The sequence below is a fragment of the Ornithodoros turicata genome, chromosome 1, assembly GCF_037126465.1.
Source record: "Ornithodoros turicata isolate Travis chromosome 1, ASM3712646v1, whole genome shotgun sequence".
In the NCBI taxonomy this organism is placed as follows: Eukaryota; Metazoa; Arthropoda; class Arachnida; order Ixodida; family Argasidae; genus Ornithodoros; species Ornithodoros turicata.
This window is the reverse complement of record NC_088201.1, coordinates 221736225-221752893: the sequence shown is the minus strand read 5'-3', so window position 1 is coordinate 221752893 and position 16669 is coordinate 221736225.

The following is a 16669-nucleotide window of genomic DNA, read 5'->3' as shown; positions in this document are numbered from 1 at the left end:
TCATTGGCCTCCTTGTTGGGAACCATATGTAGTGGCGAAGCCCAATTACTGGCGGACGGTCGTATAATTCCCAGGTCCAGCATGTGCTCAAATTCCCGACGAGCTATGGCCAGGCGTTCGCCGCAAAGACGTCGGAAGCGTGCCGTGACGGTGGACGTGACGCGGTGCGTGACATTATGTTTCACTGGTGCGGAAAGGTTGCATGGCTTCACGAGTTCCGGGATCGCCAAGATCGCCAATGACGCCAAGATCTTCTCGTAGCGTGAAGTTGGTATAAATGTGCAAATACCAGCAGACTGTGCTCTAGAGACGGAAGCGACGGTAACGAGGTTCCTGATATTGTCCCGCAGGCGGCGCTGCCTTATGCTGACGTCGAGATTGTGGAAATATAAGAAATCTGCCACAAGAATCGGGTGCTCCACGTCGGCAACTACGAAGAGCCGCCTGAACGTCCTGCGTAAGCCAATATCCAGAGTGAGGGAACGTAGACCGTATGTGTTTATGGTGGACCTGTTCGCAGCTTGCAGTGCTGGCGTGAGACCCGGACGAACTTTCTTGTCGGAAGGTTTTGCGGGCATAACGCTGACTTGTGCACCAGTGTCCACAAGGAAACGGTGGTTCCCGATTCGGTCCCTGACATACAGGAGGCGGGCAGGTCGAGGGCCTTGGTCGGTTACCGACATTAGTGACCGGCCGTAGAGTTTTCCTGCCAACTGCAGGGGGCTTGGCAACGCGTGGAACGGTATTTGAAGCGTCGGTGATACTAGCAATACTGGGGGCTCTGGGTACGCTGCTGCGACGATGCGCGCGGGCGTCGGCGACTGCTCGATCGGGGCCTGCGAGTTTGGCCGTGAAGGTTTGCTTGCAGATCAGCCAGTTGCGTCGACATTTTTTCCATCTCTCCTGCCAAACGGGCGATGGCACCTTCCAGCACCGGAGAGTAGTCACCGGAGGCGGCGCGGCAGCAGGGCAGCAGGGCACTGTTGTCACGCCGGCTGAAGCATAATCTGTGATGCGGTCAGCGAGGTTAGCCAAACGGTCTAAGGCAACATCGTCGTTCCCAGCCAAGATAAGTCGTACATCTTGCGGAAGTCGGTTGAGGAAGAGCTCGCGGAGGATCGCGGAGTGGTCGTCTGATCGATCTCCCAGGAGCTGTCTCATCCGATTGCAGGAGCTGCGACGGACGGCGGTCACTAAGCTCCTCAGTCGAGCTGCTGTATCCTCGCTCGCTCCGAAACCGTCGTGCGCGAGACAATGGCAGATTTCAACGTATCATACGCGTTGTCAGGCCGTATCGACGAAAGAACGTCATCAATGCCGTCGATGAGCTCCGGCGGGATAAGCGGCAGCACTTCACAGTACTTGGTCATCTGGTTCTGGATGCGACGGGCCTGGAAGAGCGCTTCGACTTGTCGAAACAGGTCTTTGGATTCTTGATCCAAAACGACGGGAGTCGTAGGGCCGTAAGAAATTAAGAAATTTACTTTTAAATCAATCACAGTAACAATTGGCTGTAGATACAGTGTGCACGCAGGCTTGTAGTTCATCATGATGTAGGATAACCGATGAACGGACCAAAAAAGGGGACAACACATACAAGTCTCAAGCAAATATTATAGGATCTGTGTGTGTGTTGTCCCTTTTGTTTGTGCCTCTTGGTTTTCGGACAGTATGACTAATACCTGGGAGTGAACAAATTATCGATATCGGTGATCATTTCAGAGTTATTTTGCTGCAGGTTTTCCGTAACTTCAGTTCTGTTTGTATAGAGTGCTCATTGGATTGTGCAACAAGACAAAATGAGTACCAGCGAAGCGCACACCAGTCCCTTCCCCATACACACCGCCAAGCGCTAGGTTTTCTGGATACTTACTGGTCTCAAGGACTCTCATGTTTCTGTCCATGCAAGTAAACAGTGTCTCCTTGAACTTTGTGATATTCTGAAAAATGTACGCATAATGAGGTGGCGACATTCAGTTTCGCTCATGTTTATTTAGGCCTGAGAGCATCAAAATAATAAGCAGTACGATAACTCTATATCTGACGACGGCAGTTTTACAATTGCAGTGAAAACTGCTAAGCTAGATACTTTTGGGGGTATATGCAAAATGACATTATATCAAACAAGAAGAATCACGCAATAAAACAACACAAAATACAAAAATGCTTGTGGAGAACTGCGTAAGCATGGGCCCTAAGTGAAAGGAGGAATCGCTGTGTTCCTACATATCTTTGGAGTATACCGCCTACATGACCATCTGAAACGAAACATATACAGAGGTAAAGAAGTGGTTGTACCCTGTGCTGGACCATTCAAAATAAATCATTGCAAAATCCACGCTTAAAATCCCACCGGTTAAAATTGATCTGCTGTTATAGATCGCTCATAAATCCACTTTTGAAATCTTCACTGTCAAAATAAATCATAGTTGTGTTTTTCTGTGTGTCCTCCTACGCTGTGTTAGCAGGGCAACGTGATATTTCATCTGGGTGACCGCGTAAGACTAGTGGATTTTCTTATCTCCTTCCTCGTATATAGCATCTTTCTTTCTATTTATAGCGTGTATCATCAACATATCGGCGAAATAAAGTGACATGTATGAATACATCGATCAACAGGTCCTGTTAGCGCTAAGCAACTGAATCGAGGCTAGCGTTGTCAATCCCGAGCCATTGTTGCAGTTCCGGGATTTCGGGATTTCTCGCTCTCAATCTCGGGATCCCGGGACGAGACTTCGGCATTGTGAAGAGTTCAGGTGGTGCTTCGAAGTATAGTCCTGCGCGGGACAGAATCATCTAACCCGCCATTATCTAAACAAGTCCATTTACCTCAAGTGACTATATCGGCGTGTTGGGTGCAGTTCACGTGCGCCTTGTCATGTCAACCTTTTCCTGAAGAAAGCCATTCGAAAATTCGCAGTGTAACCACAGTCGTAAAATAATAACGGCGAAATTCGTACATTTTCTTTTGCTTTTTTTTTGCCTTTGTTTCTGCTATGACAATGCCACTCCTGTTCGAGTTATGTCCACTTCACTGTTGCACGTGACAAGAAGGCGAGTCCCGCTACACTTGAAGTACCAGGAAATACTGCTTTATAATTTCCTCAAACGGTGTAACATTCCAGTTGGAACAGCAAACAAAAAAACAAAAAATAATGGAAAGAAACAAAACACTACACAGTTTACAACACCGTCGCTGCGTGCTTATCACATTGTATAATGATTAACACACCACCTGAGAAAGCACAGAGCGTCGAGGGTGGTGGCCCCCAGTTTGGAGCGAACGTTTGCGAAAATGCTGGCTGCTAAACTGAAGGTCCGTTGAGCTTCTGCGCAGGAGCTTAACACTGCAGCTGCTTAACACCGGAGAGCTGGGCGATCGCCGCCCATCCTATCTGTACTGTTCCATGGAAGCTTTGCCCTGGGATCGTGCCCCCAGTTTCGACGCAGCTTCTTCGCGAGTTCTTTATGCAGCGCCTTCCATCTGAGGTCCAAATGATTTTGGCTGCCGCGTCAAGCCTGCCGCTAACCAACCTTGCCGAACAGGCTGACAAAATTGTGGAAGCAGCAGTCGTCGGCCCCGGTGTCGCTACGGTCACGCAGTCATTCCCAGATTGTGGGATAACGCGGCCACACGGCGGCGCCGTTATCTCGCCGGGAGAGGGCAAACTGGCTGTCTCTCCCGGCGAAGATTATTTAACTCGAGACCGAATAGGCAGGATGCCTCTTTTGGCTGAGTGGAGCGCGGTTCTCGAAGGATTGCTCCCGCCCGGTTCACTTGGAGACAGTCCATGTAAGTTCATAGGAATGTTTCCCCGTGTACGCTTCCCTGTTGACTGATTAAAGAGTTGTGCTTTTCACTTCTGTCCGTGTCTTCCGGTGCAGCGGTTGGGCAAAAGACTGGTTGGGTTCTACCCCAAGTGGGATTTAGGGGGCGGAAGCCCATAAGTGGCGCCCACACGTGGGGCCCGACCAGTCTCGCCGCACGCCCGGGAGGCACTGACAGCTAGTGTATTTTGCAGTGTAGTTTGCAGCATTTGTCGCCCGTGCCCTTCGCTCGCTGTCGCTTTTGCTGTTTTGTTCGTAGTTCGGGAGCGTGCATTTGCTGGCCATGCCGCCCAAGAGGCCCCCTCTCGAGCCCGTTTACGAGGACGACCCGCCAGTAGCGGAGGACCTGCTTCGGCAGATGACAGCTCTCTGCGCTTTATTGTCGCAGCAGCTCCCCAGTAGCACGTCCGCCGCCCAGCCGTCCTCGGAACCCCCGCTACGCCTGAACTTGACGATACCGACATTTTCGGGCTACAGCGACGCCAAGTCCGTCGAAGATTTTCTTGCGGACCTGAAGGCTTACCAGACAGCCGTGGGAGCAACCGACGAAGCCGTCCTGCGCCGGATACTACCCGCTGCATTGGTAAGCTCAGCTGCTGTGTGGCGCCGGTCTCAACCCGCATTTCCGTCTATGACCGAATTTCAGCGGCTGTTTCGGGAGGAATTTTTGCCCCCGGATTATGCAATGCGTATGCGCGAGGAACTCATGACTCGAACGCAGCACGCGGAGGAGAGCCTGTTGGAATATACCCGGGCAATCCAAGAGCTGTACCGCAGAGCTGAGCCGCTCGCGACGGAAAGCGAGAAGGTGGCCCGCGCTATTCGCCAATGTCACCCTCGTTTTAAGCCTTATTTGCGGGGGCGAAGCTTTTCTTCGCTCGATGACCTCGCTAAAGAAGCCCGTGTCATCCAAGCAGATTTGTTGGCGGAATTGCAGTACCGCCCACCGCCTAGGCCGGAACAAACGCTGGAGCCTAGCTGCGCATGGAACGGGCCGAGACAGTCGTTAGACGCGGAACTAAACCCCCGTGGGACTGTTGGAACACACGGCGGTTCGTCCGCCGGGCCAGTTTACCGTTCTTTGGATCCATTTGCGTATGAGCAAAGGAACCGAGCGAGGTCGGCACGAGCAGAGCCGCGCGAGCGCGAAGTCGGTGATGCACGTCATGCACCACGGCAGGACAGGCGCGACTCTAGAGCAAGTAATAGCGCAGGAACATATGCTATATGAGTACAATAACTCATTGTAGGTAGACACCTTTAATTTATGAATAGTCATGGCGTTGGCCTAGAGGTGAAGTGAACGCGTTTGTAGGCAACACCCGCTTTCTCAGATACAACGGTGGTGATCCTTATCAGAATGGTGGAAATTCCCACCATTCTTCAAAAATCAGAGTCAATCCTAATGAAACCATCAGGCAAATAGGCCTATCGTAATTTCGGACATCTCCAATAGGACTAACGGTTTAGCGGTTTGATGGGACATTAGGACCTAAGGGTCTAATGGGAGCTCCACAAAACTAAAAAAGTAAAACCACAAAATTTGTTTCTTTGTCTTTTTTCCCGACCCCTGTCATGACTGCTATGCATTTATCTTGCCTGAATTCTCTCTTTTGTTTCCAAGACCTTTCAAGGTATACAATGCACGCAGCATTTCAAGAGGTGAGCAGAAAAGTCAAAAAATAAAATAATAAATAAAAAATAAAATAAACGCTCTCCAGAGCTGAACGGCCAAAACTTCACTTGGGATTGCAGTGTCCATTTCTCCACTAGAATTTTGGTCCATTTGATGCATTGGCACCAAAGTGGAAGTGGATTCAGACAGCAGATATACTATACTTATAGCTTGTCTTCCCTGATTTGGTGAGTCCGATAACCCTGTTTACTGCCACTGTTAAACCGAAGGGGTGAAGTGTTTAAATTTATTTAATTGACACACACACAACATTGAAGTGAGGAATGGCTTGGGGGTATTAACTCAAGACGACCACAACATATGTGTTTCTTAATCATTTTTGTTTAGACATTCTGTAGATCCCACGAGAATCAATCTCTGCAGTGCAATCTCCTGCAGTCTGTTTTTTTTCTGTCTCGCAGCACTGCATTCTATCAGAGAATTCCGTCAAGACTACGATTTTTTTTTTGAAACTGCCGACACGCGACGTCCGGCGGATATGCGGAAAGCGACGTCCACCTATGAAGCTCCCAGTCGTTTTAGGGATGCTCATGGTACTCGTGCATGGCACGTGGCCTTTTATAGAAAATTGTTAAAAATTGGGCTGTTCGTGTTCTCATAATTTAAAAGACATGAAAGACCTTTGCCGGGAAACAAACAAAAGGACGACACAACACACAGAACAGAGTGAAGAACAAGAATTTTATTGACAGATCTGCCTCTTGAATAACCTGAGCCAGCAACGCCCTCTTCTGCAAGGTTACCCTCTCACACCATCAAGCCTGCGTAGTTCCTTTATCATTTCGAAAGTACATAAATTAGGAGTTGTGTCGCCCTTTTGTTTGTTTCTCGGCAGAGGGTTTTTATCGCTTTTAATGCCTCTTATAGGCTGCGAGCGTCGGGCGATGCTCAATCGTCTTTACACGCTGGGGTGTTCGCAGCTTGAGCCTCTGAAAGCTGATCAGTTTTAGGGAAGTTTTATGGGGGTCACATATCACGAACGACTGCATCTTTAAGAAATATTAAAATATTCCGAGTCGTAATGAGTAAGACGGCATAAAAAATTAGTAGGCTGACAGTCGGAGATCTATCGGCCTGTCAATGACAACGCGAGTTGCCATATTTAACACGTATGAAAAACGTCGGCTACAGCGTTGCTCATTTTTTAATAACGCCTAGAACATTCGACACAACAAAACACTAACGAACAAGACTAGTACAGGACAGGATGCAGGTTCCGTCTTAGCTTTTGCAGTTATGTCCTTTACGGCGTCATGCATGGAGTGTTTTTTTACGATTATATGCTATTCCATGTCTCTGATGTCCCATTAGGGGCCCCCGATCTACAGTGAGGCATCACCTGTTCGACCGCAAAACCTCGTTGTCGTACCATTAAGTTCTCCTGTGGGGCCACTAAGCTCACGTGGTGGGCAGTTAGATACCCATTGTTGGACCATCAGGGGCCCTGTAGTACAATCAGGCCTTTTTGTGGGGCTATTTGGCCCACCTGACGGGCTCAGCATTTGTCGGACCACTAGGAGTTGTTAATGTGCCTACAAGCTTTTTCGATGGTCCATCAAAATGTTCTAATGGACCATTAGAATTTCTGATGCAGTCTTGATGAATTTTTCGATCGGGAGCTGTCAGGACTGAGACAAGGGTTGATGGCAAGTAGCCAGGCGGCATTGATTTTAGCATTGTGACACGTTACTTGACCTACAAACCAGAGCATAGACGAATCATACGACCTAGTGCATCTTCCGATGAATTTGAGGGCCCCATCGAACCGTTAAGATGCCGTCGATGCAGATCGATATTTACTGTGATCACGTCGTTTACACTCCATTGTGTCGGACGATACTGACGACATAACGAAGCCACTTAGCCATTAGCCATTTTTTCATTCCCTTGCGTCTGTTCACCACCAGTGGAAAGATTGGAAACGAAATGAATCACACATACATAACAAGCTCCAGCTCTCGGGAAAGCACTAAGGAGGTGAGGACGTCGACCCGGGCATCATCAACGCGGGTTTCAGTCGGTCTATCATCCGTCGCTACTGGATTTTCCACACTTCCCTGGATGTCATGCTGGATCGAGCAAAGCTTCAAATCAGCACGTTCAAAGATCGTCTCGCAAGCGTGTTATGTATGTCGTGAAATAATAATAAAAAGCGCCTATTTTACGAAGCAAGTTCCCTCACGAGAAGACGTTTTATCATTTCATCATTCCCTTCAAGGTTACAGGAAAATACACAATTTGACATACAGTAGTGTTCCGATATGCGTGTTGCTACGTAGATACAAAAAAAGAGCGCAGTATGACAAAAAAGCGATTGAATTCACCTGTTGTTATGCTCATCCGCTATTAGAGTTCCCCTTCAGTTTTCTTTGATGACGGAAACTCTGTAGTTGTGGAAAGGCACGGGAGTCCCGTCGTAAGTTATCACCTAGAGCACCCAGTGCTGCCCACAAAATTTTCTATTTTTCTGTATTGATGATTAAATAGCCGGGTTTGCGTAAAACGAATACTTCGTTAGAAGCGCAAACGGCTCTCAGCATGGAGGAAGTCACGGGGTTCAGGGAGACGGGTTCCAAGATGTTGCTGTCGTACATTTTTCTGCACGAGTAGGTGACCGTATGGCCCTTGTCGACACGCACGAGCTTGGGACACTCGGAAATCAAGAGGATGAAGACCGCGTCGGACAGGACTTTAGTGAAGCGTTGCAGACACATGTTCCCTTTTCACAACTTGTTCCATGTGAAGGAGAAGAGCAGATGTCCAGGTTGAAATAAAGAGGGTATCTGTTTGTTTTGAATCGATCTTAGCTGTACTGGAAAAGTTTTCACTCAGCTCTTGTTGTACTTGGCACGCACTTGCTCTCCGTCGACTGAGGGCATTGGATGTGACAAATCATAATGCTGGAATTTGTAGGCGTTCGAATGGATATCGCCGAATAAATCAGTCGTCGGGAGAAGGACGACATATAGTTTGCGAGCTACCTTCTCAGGCTAAACGTTTTCAAAGTGAGCGTCCAAGCTCCCAAAACTCAAACTTTGCCACTTTAGTTTCCAGTTCGCTGGAGTGGTCTGAAGGTGTCGCTCGTATTCAAAAAACAGGAAAGGCGCCAGCATGACCTTTGTCAAGTGTAAGGTCATCACTTTAATGTCCACTTTGTAACTGTATGTTTTGTTGTCGTCGTGGGCTGATATCAATACTCGTTTATTGATATTAGCCATTGTGCATATTGACAACAGCAGCAAAAGAGCAATAATGCGAACGTCCATTCACGGTAAGATGGAGACGCAGCTGTGGGCACAGGTCAGCATTGATGTGAACGACCATGTTAAAGTATTTCCCACCCTCCGTCGGTTCGAAGCGCAGTGTCGAAGTGCGAGACGAAGTGCGTCGTAATCGTTTCTTTAATGCACGTCGTCCTTAGAAAGAGTTTAGCCGCGTGAACAGTCTCTCGAGCCAGGGCCATCGAATGAAGCGTAACTTCCAAAATACTCCTGTAGACGTAGAACTCGTTGCACCTGACGAGCCTGTTATTCGCGTAAACAGTGACCATCTTAAACATGCCACTCAGCAAATGGTTTATTGGAAACACGGCATCTTTGTCGTTTATGTCTTTTTCGTCATCGAGAATTACGCGCACGGTTAAAGACACGAAGCGGCAATGGAGATCCAAGTGTGCCCTTTGCAAATTCTCGATTGAAAACTCGATCACAGTATTGTTTCTCTGTTGGCTGGATAAAAAAGCTGGTACGAAGTACCTTCCACTCCGTATAGAACAAGATTTGGTTAAACATCATCACATCACTCATCAAGCAGAGTGACCGTTGCGTGTTTTTGCTAGCTCGTACTTGGCGTGCGGAAATACAGCCAGAACAAATCGAGGAATTATCTATAAGACAGAAACGATGTACATGATAGATAATCTTTCTTCAGAAACATCACAGGTAACCTTTCTTACGACCAAACTGTCAGTGGGTTTCTTAGGCGCTACAAAATAGTTTCAGTACCATTATTTGTCAATATAGATATCTCTGTATGTACGCTCTGTATTCCAATGCTAAGCTGCCGTGTCTGACTGTGTCATGCCCAGATATGCTGTTTCGTTGGTCATTGGACTCCACGGTATGTGTCGGCTTGACATAATGTGTGGCATGTGGGCCAGGGCGTAACTGTTATAATGATCCCTGCCACCTGCCGGAGAGACCACAGCCTGCTAGGATGGCAGAAGAAAACTTTGACGACCAGCTATTGATAAAGTCATGCAAAGTGTTCGAGCTACACAATAGGTATACTGTCTTTTTACTGCAAAACCCCATTCGCTAATATACAAATGGGGCATTCATGTAAGGGATATTTCTATGTTCATCGTCTTCGTATTCAGAACAAAAGTATCGGGAGAAATATCGCGTTACTTTCCTTTTGTAACGGTAGCGGTACCCCGTCACGTAAAAAAAGAAATATCGATATCTGTATTTCGATACTTTTTACTCTCGTAACGAGTATATCTATCGCGATACCATATTTCGGTAGCGGGTACAACACTGCCCATTGTAGAGTCCTTGCCCCCCCCCCCCCCCCCCCCCCCGTATATAAATGTATCCCCTGTGATCGAGTATTACTCGCTAGAGGGGAAGTCAAATGCTCAACACCTAAAACTTGCACTATGTACAGTGATCCAAGTTTCTATGTTATCATGCCACGTATTCTGAACGAGCACAAATTACCAGTGAAAGGTAGCTTCACCCAAAAAAACGAGCTTAACCATGCTATTTGTATGGTGGTTATACTACGCACCGCTATTACTTGTCGTATATCTCTACCATGCACTATGTCTAACGCGTCTACATTTTGACCATCTAATTCCTATTTCGTTGTCCTTTTTAGTCTTGCACAATCTTGAGAATAACTGCCGCTCATACTGTAGGAGCCGAGAACCTAGCCCGAGCTACAATCCAGCTCGTTGGTCCTGGGCTCCACCACTGTTTGCGGAAATAAAGCTCCAACTCAAACTCAGGAATGGTAACCATTATGTTACCACAATGGCACCACATTTAATGATGTAATGAATATGGAAAACAATCCTCGAGTACATAAGGAATGCATTACTCACCTTCCGGAATGGTGTGGCTACAGCATAACATAACCGCGTTGACATGCAGAGTGGCCTCAGTTCCTTCAGAATATTTCAAAGAAAATGACATACATGGTTGCAGGTGCGGTAAGATGTATCAGAAAAAGAATCTCACGAAGGGTAACTGAGGCAAAATCTTTGTTTTGGGTTGTGAGATAGAATGTGTCTGGCTATCACCGAAGGAAGGGATGCTCCTGTAACACAGGCATCCTTGAATGATGATTGAAAGCTATGACCATCGAAACGCCATCAAGCGTGCAGCGCGTGTCGACCCGCCACAGAGAGCATTGGATCCAATGCCCTTTGAGAACCATAACTTAAAAACCCGGGACTAGGGGACAAAAAAACGACAAACACAGGTTTGTCGTGTTTTTGTCCCCTAGTTTCGGGTTTTTAAGTTATGGATCTATACCACCAGCTCGCTTGCTACCTCTCTATCCTCCCTTTGAGAAGTTGACCTGCACCACGCGTAGTGGAGTTGCTCGCATTTTCCATGTAAAGTCACTGGATTGGGGATCTAATCCAGTCCCAATCCAGTGACTTTAGTTCGATTACCATTGGTTTCGACGATCATTCAAAACTAGCCGGAGTATTAGATGCCGGGAGCACTGCGAGTCCCGTATTTTGCGACTGAATTGCGACTGCGTATCAGGCTTAGGAGATGATATTCACTGTCACCTGGTTAACATGTTTACCTTGACGAGTGTCCGAGTGTCGAACGCCCGGAAAAGATGTCGGGAATCTTAGAAGCACTATCGTATCCGGTAAAGTGTGTGTGAGACCAATACGAAAATATTGTGCAGAGCTTCAGAGTGTACCTGGCTGAGTTTCTCTTCCGGAAAAAACTCCCTGTTTTGGAATCGACCATGACGGGTGTGATAGTCCCTTTAACCCAACGTATATGCCTTGCAGTCCACAGCGTTTACCCTAGACACGTTCATGACGTACGAGCAACGCACACCCAGTCTCATGTCCGCTGGCCCACCACGAAGCTTAGCATATCCTTCACATCATTTTAGCCAGCCTCACGTCATGTGAAAGTTTTCTTCTGAGCAGCGTTGAACCCCAACCGTTTCACGCATACATGTGCGGAGGAGCACTGAGGTGACCTCAGATTTTTCGTTTTTTTTTTTTCTTTTTTTGCCCGCGGCGTGTTCTCCAACAAATAAAATGAACTTGAGCAAAAAAACGAAGCTTGCAATTGATCTGCAGTGCGTGACGGTTCTGTTCGGCGCGCCTTTCAAAGATCCTCCACTCCTAGAATGAGCATATCGGCTAATGAGGGGAATGAGGAAGGCAACGTTGTGACGTTGCATAGTCCGCTGGCTTGTGGCTCGTGACATAGCCCAGCGTAGCCACAGCCGGTAAAGCAGCGTGTGACCTGAAAAGAAAGAAACAAAGGAGCCAGAGGGGTTCGCCGACGAAGAGGACCGTAGCGGCCGTCGGCTGCTGCATTCTTCATAAGGATTTCTAAATTTGATTGAACACGGACGGTACACTGGACAGCGAAATTATTGTTCATGGCGAGTCTTGACTGACAGATTGAGGAAAGAGAGAGGGTTCCGGATCATGTTAAGTGTCACCTCAATGCTCCTTCACAGAAATTCATGTTGGTCCTCCGCAGAAAATTTTCCTCCTTTACATGTGGGGTAAATTAAAAAAAACTCGTTCACGGCATAAATACAGCACAGAACACCCTCAAGCGAAGCGTTCAGGAAGGGTAAGCGTAAAACTAAGTGCTCCAACTCCTACTTACCCGGATTATCGAGGGCTTGATGTTCAGTTCGATAAAGGCATCTTTGCAGGCCATAAAAGTTGCAGTAGCTGTGCGGGCGGCGCGCGCTAGTTCCATTGCATCTTTGCACAGAAAGAAATGCAGGAAACGTTATTATATTTTCCAAATGCTTCATTTTAGAACGTGTCACACTGCGCAGGGTCGGTCATCATTCCTTATACAACTCCGTGTTGAACTGTGCCTACACTCCAATCCCATTAAATTCCGTCTCATTTCATAAAAGGAGCCAAGAAATAATATTTGACAAGCCCACGATCATTTTTATTTCGTTTATTTATTATTATATTTATTATTATTTTATTCGTTTATTGTTCAAATAGCGAATATATTCTATATTAAACACGGGCGTGAACGGCAGCTGCCACGGCAGCTTCCGAGGGGAGAACTCGCCGTGACATGATACACAGAACATGTTCCCGATTCGTGGACGTGCTTTTGCGAGCAAACTGCAAAATTTGCAAACAAGCTTGCATATGAAAGAACTGATGTTCTGGGGCTGGAACAACATAGAAGGGACAAATACATACAAAGCCTAAATTTGCCTAATAAATTAATGATGAAAGGTGAAAGTCACATGATTCAGATGACGCACCCTGGAAGTCGCTGAGAAGGCGTGTTAGCTTAGCTCAATTGGTGGAGCCCTGGACCGGCAATCCAGAAGATGTGGGTTCGAATCCTACAGCTGGCTAACCTTTTCAGTGACTTTCATCTTTCATCGTCAAGCTTGCATACTTCGCCATGAAATATGTTTTAATTTGACCTGTGACAAGATTGTATCTAACGGTTGACACAGAATCCTACGAGAAATGTAATATAGCCGTTGACTGTCTGCATGATTACCAGAGCACCTTTTCCTCTTTGAACTCCTTCGTCAGAACATACCTCCGTCGGTTACATTTTACGAGCTGCTGAGTACCGAACGATCCATAGACACTGTGTGTGTCGCATAATATCTTCCTCCATTGCTGACAATTTACCTTTCGCCATATTTCGAGTGATTTCGACGGCAGATATACGACGTCGTTCTTGTCCAAACCGAAACCATGCGCCCACATTGTCCCGCAGGGTGTATCCTCTTCGTCGTTCACAGTTGGCTGAGAAAATTGCATTGCGATGACGTAAGCCCGCTTCCAAGGCATATATCCAGCGATCACGCCGTGCTATTTTTGTCTGATAACTGCGCCCCCGTTGTACTGAATGCGGTTAAAAGTCGATGTGTGTAAGATAGTGATGGATCATGAGAACGGCTTTCTGCAGAGTACACGGAATTCGCGAAAATGACTTCAAGGTCCCTTTAATGCACAGTCCTTAGGTAGGCTTAGAGGAACACACATGTATTACTAACACAACAGCGCATATTCGCTCGGGCACAGGCACACACCAGCGCTGCGGAAGGTAGTGCAGACTGCAGGGAGTTGCAGTGCAAGTAACGGAGACGTATTTCGGGACCCAATGAATAGCGTTACTGCACCTGCCAGAACACAATGCATCTTTAGAGTTTAGGGGCGCAGGCTGCTCTTTGGAATGAGCCTCTATATCCAAAGTGAGGCCAGAGTTAATGTACATTGCTCTCCTACAGCGCGAGATGTTACGAGAGACCTAAGGAAAGACGGAAGATAATATCTTCAGTTGAATTCAGAAGAACAACACTTGCAACCTAACTTGTACAGTGCTGATCAAATGTTTACGGAACACGCTCCGGCGCATCTTTCCTCAGAGCGACACGCTAGGAGCGAATGGTACTGTATGGACTTGCAAACGGGTGACTGGGTTACCTACTCATATGTCTGTAAGTCCCTGCGGTCCCAATTGCTGCTAGCCTGTCACCCTGAGGAAGGAATGCGACGAAGCGTTTTCCTTAACCATTTGTCCAGCACCGTACTTTCCAAATTAAATGAACTCACAAAAGAGAGAGTACCGTGGCTGCCGTTTTTTTTTTCTTTTAGTGTGTGTGTGTGCTTGCGTTTTGTGTTGCAATCGGGAGACCCCGTTCTAGAAATGCACCGCGTTTCCTTTTGCAGTGGCCTTACCCTCCGTCTATCGGGTACGTTTAAACTGCGTCCCCTGTACTAGGACTTCCTACTGAGGGTTATGTTGTGCCTCCAGTGGTTAATAGGTGAGTTTTTTCGCGCCTTGTTGTTGATTTCTCACGATGAGAAAGCCATTTCAAGGCTCGATTCCCAAGGTAGCTTCAGATCATAATCTGGTTCCTTTCAGTAGCTCTACAGGGCGTGTCACCATTCAGGACATGCTGCTCAGCGCAATTCCTTGCTCCTTGTTGATGTTCCTACGACGTCATTCTGGCCCTGCTGGAAATAGCCCAAATTCAAAATGGCGCAGAAATATAATTTGCTTTAAGTGGATATCACATTCACCATTCTCATTGGAAGTGATCAAAATTTATCAATCCCAAAGACAATTTTGAGTAAATACCATACTGAAAACAACGGGAGTTTAGTGGGTTTCAATGAGAAATCACTGTAAATGTCAATGGGAATAAAGTGGAACCGCGCTCAGTCGTACCAGTTGGAGGTCAGGTCAGGAGCTCAATGAGTTGTTTCTCATTGGCCCAATGTACCGCAGCAAGGATTTCCCTATTAAAATCGCATGCAAATTCTATGTGCCGATGCAATTTTTGAATCTGCGGTAACGATTATGTTGAACTCAATGACCAGGAAGCATGTTTTTGCTGTAAAAATGAACTACACTCGATACAGTCTCTGCGTGAACATTTATTTTTACTTATATAACAATACAGTAGATGTTAAAATATTGCAAGTGGCAGATATAAAGGTTATTCTGATGTTATTATTCTAATATAAATTATTTCTTATGTTTTTATAAGAACGAATATTTAGCAGGCAGTTGAAAATCGCTAGCAAGGTGTAGTAAACGCATAGAATAGCAGCCTAATTCCGCACTTACATGTTGTGAACGCATTCTGTCCATCATCAACACACACACAACATAAATTCACATTGAGTAAATTCAAAGGGATGTATCCCCAATGTCGGAACAGCACCGACGAAAAAAATCTTGAAGCACTCAGGTCCATAACGATCATGCTCGTCTGTGTTTCATAGATCATTTGTAATGCCCCGTCCAGCTTGCCCTTCTCGCGTGAAAATTAAGGCCATCGAGCTTCGGTGAGATTCCGTTTTGGCCACCTGCTGACAAATGCCGACGCTCCTATGATAGCCGCGTCCTACGAGCATAACCTTCAAGAAATATCATTTCAAAAGATCATGCAAAAGATACTGGAACACAGAATGTCAGTATAAGTGAACGTCAAAATATATTGCATGCCGTTGCACACACGCGAGTGGCAACACACCGACTGCACGATCCTCCCATCAACGATCGTAACGCCTAAGAGAAGGGGTAAAAACATGGAAAACGGCGTTGAAAAGACGGGAATGCTTGACAAATTGACTACGTACCTTAGAAACGTATAAGACCCTCAAGAAGAAGCCTGAATGACGCGAACTGCTTGTGAGCGACGGCGCACATCCTACCATTGCAACATTTCGTAAGAGAGTGAGTAATCCGTTGGTGGTGTTCCCGCCGGTTCCGGAGAACGCGTCCACATCCATCCACTGAATATCGTGCGGAATGCATTAACAATTGCTTACAGTAAGAGGTGTAATACAAAGGTACCACTCCACATGTACTTTTGAGGATAATATGTTCACAAACATTTGACATGATTCGAACTATTTTCAGCTCTCACGAGCCACTATGTAGTGCGGCACGGAAATGTATTGCAACGCCCCTCCTGGCGATATCGCGGGCGATTTGTTTGGAATAAATTTTAATTTCAAATTTTCATTCAAGTTTCACTGGCAATATTTTTCACACGATTCGTGTTCTGGGATGTCATTTGTTTGAATTGGTTAGCGTTAGTTCGTACAAAGTTCTTCCTAATCATATGTTATTACTTAATTCGAGAGTGATGATGTACCGTTGGTCACCATTACCCTCGTTCCTTCAGCAACTGACTTCTCAATTATAGTAGTGGCGGCAGTGCAACATATTGAATCTCATTAACTCAACTGGAAATCAGTTTCTCATTGATACACATTAGGCCAGTTCCCCATTCCTTCTATTGGCGCAGTCTGTAATGCACAACATGTCGTATCTCATTAAATCAATTGGAAATCAACATTTCTCATTGACGCCCATTATGCTAAGTCGTTGAATTGGTTCCTTGCTTCGTTGATGT